The sequence below is a fragment of the Marmota marmota genome, unplaced genomic scaffold (assembly GCF_001458135.2).
Source record: "Marmota marmota marmota unplaced genomic scaffold, marMar, whole genome shotgun sequence".
NCBI classification, from domain to species: Eukaryota; Metazoa; Chordata; class Mammalia; order Rodentia; family Sciuridae; genus Marmota; species Marmota marmota.
In genome coordinates this window covers 14,430,409-14,442,409 of record NW_026000108.1, presented here as the reverse complement: position 1 = coordinate 14,442,409, position 12,001 = coordinate 14,430,409, and positions in this window count along the sequence as shown.

The window sequence follows — 12,001 nt, the reverse complement described above, 5'->3', positions numbered from 1 at the left end:
TATATATATATATATATATATATATATATATATATATATATATATATATACACACACACACACACACAATTTTCTCTGCATTCTATATGAAGCAGGATTTAGCCTGTTACCCAGTTTATTACCATCCATTTATTTGGAGAGTAATAATTTTTGTTATAAATTTTTTAACTTGGATAGTAATTATTTCTATGATTTCCATCTATGATATTGGTTTTTCTTTAGTTAATACAATTTGCAATAATAAAGAGATCAGATCTTTCACTAATTTCTCTGCAACTGCCATCTGTTTGGTAAAATATCTTCCCTGTTACTGAGACCTTGATTTTGATTCACTTCAATGTCACCCAAGAATGTCTTCAGCTATTCCCCCACCCCCGCTCCCGCCCCACATAGCCTTCTGTGTGTTTTGTTTTCTGAGATTTAGCATTATTTTAGAATTCCTTTATTTTGGCTTCATACACCAGTGAAAACTTGTAGGGTATAAAAATTTACGGTTTGCAAATCTTCCTCTCATAACTTCGTAACTGTTTCTCTAATACTTTCTGGTATTTAATCTCACAGGAAAGCCTGAGGATAGCAAAATTTTGCCCCTTTTATCACATCTTTGGAGTTCTCTTTTTTGCATGTTAGAGTGTTGGATTTTTCCCTTTTATTAGTGTAATTAAAATCTCTCCAAATGGAATGTCTAGCTGTCTTATTCTTTTTATGTCCAGCCTCAAAAGTTCAGATGTCCTTTTATCTACTAACATTTTTTAGGTACTAACCATTTCTCTTCAAATATGTAATATTATCTTTGTTTGGCTCTCCTGGCTCCCTCCAAGAGGCTGTGTCTAGGCCTTGGGTGGTTTCTCTCTCTGTACATCTGTCAACAACTCTCCCATGATTTGGTTCTCACATTCCCAATCAATATACAAATCACCCTACTGATTCGATTTTGTAGCATTTTCCCCATTACACTTTTGTATGGAGGTTTTTACTTTAGTGTTTTATTTTTTAAAAACATTACAATTCCTCTTTGATTCTTTAATTTTAAAAAAAAGCATTTTTAGTTGTAGGTGAACACACTACCTTTATTTTGTTTTTATTTTTATGTGGTGCTGAGGATCAAACCCAGTGCCTCATATGTGTAGGCAAGTGCTCTACCACTGAGCCACAACCCCAGCCCTCCTTTGATTCTTGATCATCTCAGCTTGCTATCTTCTGTATTCACTCAATTATTCCATCCTACCCTGCTTCCTCTTAGTCACCCCACTCACCCTTCACACTATGACTTGTTCATTTTCACAGAAACCATAGGTTTCATGCTTCTTACTGATGATGTTTAATAGGTTTTTATTGCTTTGTCTACATATGATTCTCTCTCTTGTTCAGGGAATGCCACAGAATCATTATTTTAGGGGATCAGTTGTTCATATTTCATTTCTTTCTCTCCCTCCCTGTCATCCAAATGAAGCCATCAGCTTCAAGTTTGCATTTCCTTCTCTCTAACCTTTAGCCATCTCTTTGGCACCATCCCTTAAATGTTCCACTGAATTTCAAAAGTCTGTGATCCAATGAATTTGCATCCTGACTGTTCTTCTTTAATGAAAGATGTCATCTGTCTCTCTCTCTCTCTCTCTATATATATATATATATATATATATATATTTTTTTTTTTTTTTCTTTTCAAGGAGCTCAAAATTCTCCCACCCAAAATTTGGCAGGATGTTCTATCTTGTGGTACTCTACTACAGATCTTCTCTTCGTGAACAAATGAGCTAAAATCCAGTACATGATTGGGAAATGAAGTAATGAAGTCCTTTTCTACTTGCCATCAGGTTGACAGAGTTACTCTGGCTTATAAAGATTCATCCTGAGTCACCCCATGATCCATTTTCTTAGTGTGGGGTCATCTCTCTTAAAATTTTCTGAAAATACTACTCAGATTCTGAGGGAATATTGTTAGTCAAAATGAGTTTGGGGTGTTTTTCTGATTGTTTATATGTGTGTGCATTCCAGTGTTCACCTTAACCTACAGACCTTTCAGTGGGAAGCTAGATAGATTGTAACGAAGGCTATTTACCAAAGTACACTTTCAAGAGAAACCAGTTCTACTGGGGATGGCAATAATGGTGGCCATCAGACAGCAGGACAGCTTCATGCACATGGAAGTATTTTAATTTAAGGGACTTGAGAGATTTATAAAATTGAAAGTTCAAGAAGCTAAAAAGTCACTTTTGACCATCTGTGTCTTTCTGAGTTCTGATTAAGAACATGAAAACACAGGAAAGAAAATCCCAGGAGATAAATGGAAATATTTGAGGTTTTATAAATCTATGTAATCATAATCACATTATAAGTTAGAATTTACTAAACCAGGATTTGGTCTCAAATTTTTAAACATGGACCATTTTCTGCTTTGACCTGTTTGTATGAAGTTTAAATAAAACCGTTTCAAGCTTATCTATATTCAGAATATACTACAGAGCAATTTGTGGTTTGAGTACCTTCTTAAATAAGGACAAATGCTTCTCTGTTTATGTGGTTTGGTCAATGGAATCTTTGTAATTAGATGTATAAGCTCTTCCCTTATCAGCAATTTGAAGAAGCTCTGATGATTTTATTGGAGAATTTGACTTTTAAAAATGTAACCACACTCTTTCAATTCTTTATATTCTCTATTTCTGTTATTTTAGTTTATTGATGATTGCTTGCTTCTTGTCACTTTTAAATGATCACTTTATTTAAAAGTGAGCCCAATGCATTTTGGTAGTACCAAAATGTTCACTCATTAAAACTGGTGACATTAAGTCATATTGCTTTCACTGCATTGGTTGCTAAGAAAATCATCAGCTTAAGCAACACCAACTGTATTTCAATAGAGAAATTAATCTTTTCTTGAAAGCCTCATCTAATCTCCCTTGTTCGACAGGAAGTTTTCTGCCTTTAGGCATTTGTGATCTTTTGGCAGTAAAGAAGAAATATGATCTTTATAAGTAGAACTTTAGATGATTTTTTTTAAAAGAGGAACACATAAATGTTCTAAAAATAAGATTGACTCTACTTGAATGCAAGTTTCAGAGGGAATGGATTTATAAAGTATTTATTTCTGCTAGAAGTGCCATTTGGCAGAAAAAGCACTTTCTTATAGCAGGCCGAGAATAAGATAGAGACAATCATGGCAAAACCTCAATTTATGAAAAATAACATTTCTATTTTTTCAGACTTCTGACCTTGAACAAAACCTATTTATCCAGATTTTTTTTGTCTATAAAGAGTATTCATTTTTCTATCTGATTGGGAAGGTCATTATGAAGATTAATGATGGCTTTCCAGGGATAAGTTCTGTATAACTTCTTTTAACTAGAGAGTATTAATATTTTACTCCTCAATGAACTTAGTGGAAACTGAAGTAGCTCAGCCAGTCATCCTGGCAGCTGTTGCCTCTCACTAGACAGGGAAGTTGAGGGGAAGTTTTATTTTGGTGTGCCTTCCTAGTTTTTAACCATTTCCTGAGGACCATCTCAAAAGGAGTCACTCTGTTCCTCATTACTCTGGGCGATGTTGTCTGCTGGCACTTATGTTTTCCCAGGAATCTGCAGCCAAAGAAACATGTTTGAAGTTTTGCCTCAGTGTGCATGGGACACTTCCAGCTGTACCACACAAACTCAAGTGGCAGATGCTTGGACATGGGTAGGAACTTCTCCCCAGCTCATGATTTCCAACAAGCAAGCATCAGTGTTATCCCAGTGGTCTGCATTTTAGAATTTTATGTCTAGTACTGACATTCCATAGGAAGTAAAGATTGAGGGATTCACTAACCTGAACTATGGTATAACAAGAGGCCTCAAAGTTATCTTAAAAGATGGAAACTATTAACTCCCTGGTTTCTGAAGTTTGTACTAGATAGAGACACTGAAATTCAGAGGAAAACAACAAAGATATGGTTCCTTTCTTGCGAACAGGACAAATAAATGTTTTGTAAGTTTATGTCTGAATTTTCTATGCAGATGCTAAACTATATGCAATTATGAACACTTCTTTAAAAAACATAAAATTCCATATGAAAGTGAGTATCTATTTTGAACTTCAAAATAGAAAAAAATTGAATAGTCAAATATCATAAATATAAAAACATCCAAATAATTCATTCACTTTTAAAAATAACTTCCCAATATACTGGCAAATATCATTTCCCTCTCTCATTTCTTGATGGTATACTCACTTGATCTTGCTTCTTTATGACAATAGTTTTGGGAAATTGTCTTAAAAATTGATAGGTAACTTTGGTTCCCTTTAGAGTAGTTGTTTAGAGTATTGAGATGCATAAAATATAAAAATTCTCACTCAGAACTTCAAAGTGCTTATATTACTGTAAAGGGATGAGCTCTACATTCAGAATTTCTGATAAATTGTGCTTTTTAGGGTTCTTTTTCCTTGAAATTCACTTCTAATAATGAGGATTAACAATCAGTAAGCCAGGGTTGATGGACAGTAAGCATTTACATCAAGAAGAAAGTCACAGTCTGCTTCATGTTGCTATAAGAAATATGACACTTTGTAAAAAACAAAACAAAAAAGCAGCTCATAGTACTGGAAAAAACAGGTGCATGGTACAGTTTCTGGTGAGGAACTCATCATGGATGGCATACCATATTTGGAGTATGCACACATGAGAGAGAGAGGTGAGAAAGGAAGTAAGAGAATGTTTTGATAAAACTGATCTCACTTTGTAAGAGCCTGCTCCTGGAGTGACCAATCCAGACCCAGGAGACTTAATCCACTCCTGAGAGATGAGCTTTAATACCTTCTGAGGGTGGCTCCCCCAGTTACCTCCCACTGTGCCCCCACAAACAATGTTCTAACCATAGGGAGGCGAACTGCCGCTTTGAATGTATAAAAATGTCTAACTCTGATTCTAGGAATTTGAAAATGATAAAAGCAATTTCAAGCAGGACCAAACAATCTCTAGTATCAAGGATGCTTTTCTCAGACTCGGGGATCAGGATTGGGGTTGATGTTCCTATTAGTGCTGCACCCTGCCCACAGTCTGTGAGCAATGGTGTACACAATTTGTCATATCATGGCTTTTTCTTTTTTCTTTCTTTTCTCATCATGGGATATACCTATGTTACAAAGAAGAAAATGTAAATAAACACCCAAACTTTATTTCATTGCCTCAATTTTTCCATATAATATTCTCCAATCAGGTTAGCAGGACACTGATGGAGGGATTGTTAATTCAGATTAATTGTTGTCACTTCTCTGGTGTGGAGACTCTGGTGTCTTTCTCTAAAAAGCAGGAAGCACTTAGTAGAATGTCATGCTCCCAGCTCAGGCTTTTAACTAATTTAATGATGGTGATGAAGATGAAAGTGAGTGCTGCAATAATGTACATTTAACAATATTTGCTCCATTACTGTAGGCCATGATTATCTGAAATGTGAGCACAGTAATAGATGTCATTTTGATTTGCACTCTAGGACAAGTAAAATAGTTGCATGTCAACCAGGATGAGATATATAGAATGTGCTAAACCAATCTTGTCATTTAATATCTGATGAAGTACGAGTGATCACCCTTCCTGAAATGTGTCAGTTTCTCCTGGTGGAACACTAGGCATTGTTGTTATAGCCAGTACAAATTGCTGTCTAAATGTATGCTCAATTTAACAACTGTCTGTTAAAGTTATCAACACATTCCAACATCCATTATACAAAAGAACCCCTTCATGCATTGAGGCAGAAGTGATTATTAAAATGATTCAGGAAAGGTGAATATCCTTTGGTTCACCTTATAAAACCAGCACATGCAATAGTTTGGAAATCAGGCATTTTTATAGCATGGAGATATATGGTATAAATTTGATGTGGCAGTAAAATTTTAAAGAGAGAGAGAGAAAGAGCAAAGAAATAAAAATCTTTCCATATTGCAGACAAGCTAACCTCTGCTCTCTCAAAACATAAAAAGCATAAAACACCCAGCAGGTGTTTTAAAATTTAAATTAAATTAATTGGTAACATGTTATTATTAATTTTAAAAATACTGGAAAGGTAATATAAAACGTGTGTGTTGACATAATGGTAGAGAGGATATTTAAAAACAAATATAAACATAACGAGGTCTAATTAGATGCATTTTGTTCACAAACAGCAATTACTAGAATATTAACTGAAATATTGTACTATTAGGTCATAGAGTATTTGGAAATTTTTGATAGGCTGGGGGAAACAGGAAGGGAAATTAACTATATCAGATACTCCAATGTGAAAATATGGCTACTTATTAAAATGAGAATATAAAGAAAGTATGCCATTCTGTGTCCATACTCTATAGGCACATGCTAAACAAATAAAAGTGGAAATGCAACATAAATTTCAATATATTCTGCTTTCTTGAATTAAATCAGACACAACTCAGAAAATATTCATCAAGCACATATAAGTACCTGGCACTGTATAGATACTGTGGGAAATAAATGTGATGACTCTCACCCTTCTTTATGCAGGAATAATTATTGCATTTCCGTCTGACTCTTAATCATATGATCATTTATAGGAAGCCATACAGAATGGAGTTGAGAACCATACAAGCATGGGTTTGAGTCTGAGTCTGCTACTTGCTTGTTGTGTAATATTGGTGAATTTATTTAATCATCCCATGCCTCAGTTATCCCTTCTGTCAAATGAGGATCAGGTATCTGCTGCATAGAATCCCAAGAATTAAATTGGATTTAGTTTTAGCTTTAGCCCAGGGCCCAGTGCTCAGGAGAAGTCTCAATAAATGAGGTGATTTCTTCACTTGTTTGTCTGCCTCATTAGATGGTGAACCCACCAAGAATGCTTCATATCAAAGAATAGATCATTGTTTACCTTCAAATCTCATGCATCTAGCTCAGTGCTTGATGCATCTTGTTTTCTAATTTTTGAGTGAATAACTACATATACTTTGCCAAACTGCTGTTCTTATCTGCAATGTATATATTTGCATCACAGGTTTACATTGAAATATTACACATAATAGTTATGTATGTATACACACTACCTATTTGTTATTTAGTTATTTGTTATTTAGAGAGAAAATTTTTATTTATTTTTTTTTACTGAAAATTTCTTTGTCTTGATTTTAGAATTTTGGAACTAAATTGTATTGGCATTATACATCATTTGAAATGTTGAGTAAAAAAAGATAAGAAAATATTGAAATGTTAAGTTTGTGAAGAAGATTATTGAGGGTGCTAGTTTCAAGAGCACAACATAGTCTAAAATCTATGACCAATGCATTGGACATATCTGGAGCAAATAAAGGAAATGATAACATTTATATCTGAAACTGACTTTAGTAGTTAGATAGGAATCATAATAATTTTAGAACAGAGTATGGAAAAGAAACTAGAATCATGATTTGCAGCAAAAACGTGTTACTATTCAGTTCTCTACCCTCCAATTTATGATTGCTACCTTGAAACCATCTTCAATAATGTACTTGGAACCAAGACAAATCCTTATCCAGATGAAGGCGGCAGGGCCAGTACCTTTTTATGCTGGTAGTTTTAAAGTTTACTTTTCATTTCTACATAGTAAAACTTCAGTATAAGGTAGAGATCCAGTTGGATTTTTCAAATCTGTAAGAACCCAAGTCACAGGACTTCACTCAACTTAAATTGTAGGCTATAGGCACAGAATTCTTCAGTAAACTTTGATTGATTTTATTTCTCCTTTGTATAAGTTTACTGAAAGTGGATGAGCAGCTAACACATTGTTCTCTATCATTTGCCCTAATGATACTGTCTTGTCTGCCTGTGGTTTTCCCAGCAAGGAACACTAGAAATGGGTTTGATGTAATGTTTTCATGGACTAAGAAAGGTCACCACTCGAGGCCTCACCACACACTGTCTACTCACTCAGACTATGCTGTATTTTTAGTGTGGCCACACACATCACGCAATGTCCAGTTGCTAAATTCTGCACAGATTAAGATGAAGTCAAACTGAGAGCGAAAAAAAAAAAACACCAGCAAGAAACACAGGGTCTGGAGTCAAAGCCACATGTGACCAAGCTCCCTTCAGCTTTTTGCTCTTTCAATTACAACACATAACTTCCACATCATTGTTTTTGACATATCTGTGTTTTGGTCTATGAAAAGAAAAAGGGCTGAAGAAGGAATGTTTCATGCTCTTAAAAACATTTCCTAAAATTTCACATAGATTTTGATTCTGTCATTGATCAGACTGCGAGCATGTGGACTTCACACATCTATAAGGGAAACTGCAGAATGTGATCTTAATTCCTTAGGACCAGATGCTAAATAAAAATTGGTGGAATCTATCACCAAAAGGAAGGAAGATGGATACCAGGAATTAATAGTCTCTGCCACAAGAAAGTTACAAATTCCAGATGCTTCCCACAAAATTTTTCAGAATTTCTCAGGTATTTATCCACTCTGGTAATATGCAATAAAAACTTGTTGCCAGTTTAAATGAAAACATGTAAATAAAATATCTTCTAAACTTAAAATGAAGAAACAAATGTGTGTATCCAATGTTAATCATCAAAAGCCTCTTTATATATGTAGTGATGATAATTTTTGCGTCAAAATTCAGAACACAAGAAGTGAGGAGAATGAAATACTAATGGAAAATATAACAAAGAATATAATTAAGGCTGTTGTGGAAAGTCATGATTGTATGATATTTATGATGTTCTTGAAATTTTGAACCTAAAATCAAGTACTTTTTCTTAAGTAAATATAAGTGGCATCAGAAATAAAATATTGATGATAGCACATAACTGTATTAATTTTAGAAGTGCATCACTAGTATGGAGTAAAACAATGGTTGTATTTTAATATTAACTTAGAATAACTATATCTAAAAAAAAGAATATGGAGAAAATGTGATGGCATTCACAGTTAGTCAGAACCCCTTTCATGGAAAGAAACTTCTTTATGGGAAAATACTACATGATATTTTGAGGTAACATTTAGGCACATAAAACCTATATATAGGATCTTATTAAGACTTCTGAGCATTCAAACCCAGCCAGCAAGAGAGGAAAATAATTGAGACTCTTTGGTGAAAAATGGGAAAGAAAGATTCAGGGATAGCAACAGAGAAATGGAGTATGAGTGATAGAAAACACATGACCTGTGAGCATTGTGAGCTCCTCCTATAACCCACAAAATCTTGAGAGGCCTATAAATTCTCAAAGTATTTATTATGAATGTCCTCTTTCACTTCTTGATTCCTATAGGTCTGTATTGGGACAAATGTTGGCATCTAGGTGTTTCAGGTCAACCAAGCAATAAAGCAACATAAGAACAGAAAATGATGGAAATGCATGAATTTAGAGGGTTGAGAAGTTGCTAAAAATATGGGGAGGCCTAAAATTATTCATGTGATAGACAAGGAAATCTAAGTCAATTGATTAAATCTGTGAGTGCCAAAGATATGCTGGCTGATATCTCATATCTGCCATTATTTTTTTGTCCTTCATTTGTTTCAATTTTTTATTCTGAAGTCATTATACATGTACAGGAAGTTGGATAACAGTAAAGGGTGTTACCATGAATCTTTACCCACTTTTCTTCAAGGTTATATCTTATATATCTATAACATGCTACATCAAATCTGGAAATTCTCATTTGTGTAATGTGTCCCCATAGTTCAATACACACATGTAAATGCATGTAGACATCACTGTAATTAAAATACAAGATTATTCCATCACATAGTACTTTTGCAGGGCCACAATTAACCCTAACCCCTAACCCCTAACTGTATTCTCAGTCTCTGGCAAACACTAATTTCCTCTCCATCTCTGTCATTTTGTCGTTTCCAGAACATGACACAAATGAAATTGTGTTGTCTGCAGCCTTTGGGAATTAGCTTGTTTTCACTCAGCATAACACTCTTGAGGCAATCCAAGTTGTATCAATTCTATTTAACTGCTGACCAGTGTTCCTTGGCTTGTCTATACCACAGTTGTATCATCTTGCCTGTGTTGTATCATCTTGCCTTTGACTACCAAGGATAGATCTGCTGTGAATAATGTGTGCAGGCTTTTGTGTGGACACACTTTTATCTACTGCTGGACTGTTTTTGTGAAGTGTATGTTTAATTTTTTAAAAATCACCCACTTGTTTTCCATAGTCATAGTATCAATTTACATGTTCCAGTTACCGGGAATATTGAACATCTTTTCATACTCTTATGTATCAGGCATAGATAATTTTTGGTGAAATGTCTCTTCATAACTTTTATTCATCCTCTAATTTTTTTCTTAACTTTGAGTTTTGAGAGTTCTTTGGGTATTCTAGGTTTGAGTCCTTTATCAGATGTGTCTTATGAAGATGTTTTCTTTCAGTCTGTTTCTTGTATTTAAATCCTTTCAATAGGATATATTTTTTTGGCAGAAAAGAAATCTCTTTTTTGATGAAGTTAATTTATCAGTTTTATTATTTAATAGATAATACTTTTGGTGTCTAACTGTATTTTAAGCCATAGTTCTTGAGAATTTCTATTTTATTTTATTTCTATTATCTTCTAAAAAAATGCCTAGTTTTGCTTTATATAAAATCTAAGATACATTTTAAAGTGAATTTTTTAAAATAGATATGACTTACTTTGAGGTCTGCTTTTTTTGCCCACGGATTTGGAAACGTGCAAAACCATTTCTAGAAAAGATGTTCAAGTATTTTTTTTAACACCTGCAATATCAGTTGGCTATAATAATGCAGGCTGTTTCTGAGTCTTGTGTTTTATTCCACTGATCTCTGTGCCTATCTATATAACAAAGTCAAGAAGCCTAGATTAAGGCAGCAAAATACCTTGAAATTCTGCAAAGTAATTTCTCCCACTCTATGTTTCATTTTCTAAATCGTTTTAGCTACTTTAGTTCCTTCACCTTTCCATATAGGGTTTAAAATAATCTTGTCTACATCTACAAAATAACCTGCCTGGTTTTTGATATGATATCTGTTCAATTTATATAAAACTTGGGTAAAACAGACAACTATATTCTGCTGATGTCTATGCAGAGGACTTGTCTTCATTTATATATCTTTGTGATTTCTTTCATCAATATTTTATAGTATTTGACACAGAAGCCCTATAAATATTTGTTATATTTATACGTATTTCATTTTTTGACTAATTGAAAATTGCTTTGCATTTTAAATTTCTTTCCACATGATCATTGCTAATTTATTGCAACATAATTCATTTTTATGTGTTCATCTGGTATCCTGCACCCTTGCTGTATTCAATTCTAGTGCAATAAGTGATTTGGAGGTTTTTTGTTGGTTTGTTTGTTTGTTTTTTATGACTTCTGTATAGACAACTATGTCATCTGCAAATAGGGACAGTTTTATTTCTATTTTTTTTATCCCAATCTATATATCTTTTACCTCCTTTTCTCACCTTATTGTGATGGACTGAAATTTTAGTGTTATGTTGAATATCAATGGTGAAAACTGATATCTGAACTCGTCCCCAGTGCAAGGAGTAAAACACCAAGAATATCATTGTGAATTATGATGCTAGCTACAGGGTTTGGGAATTTTGTTTTGGCTTTTGGTTTTTTTGGGGAAGGGATGGTAAATGGCCTTTATCAAGTTAATAAAATTCCTTTTTAATCGTAGTTTTCTGATAATATTATCAGGATCAATCATAAAATATATCTGATGGATTTTCAGGTAAAAGTTGGCATTAGAGCAGATTATGCTAAGTGAAGCTAGCCAATCCCTAAAAAACAAATGCCAAATGTCTTCTTTGATATAAGGAGAGTAACTAAGAACAGAGTAGGGACGAAGAGCATGAGAAGAAGATTAACATTCAACAGGGATGAGAGGTGGGAGGGAAAGGGAGAGAGAAGGGAAATTGCATGGAAATGGAAGGAGACCCTCAGGGTTATACAAAATTACATACAAGAGGAAGTGAGGGGAAAGGGAAAAATAATACAAGGGGGAGAAATGAATGACAGTAGAGGGGGTAGAGAGAGAAGAGGGGAGGGGAGGGGAGGGG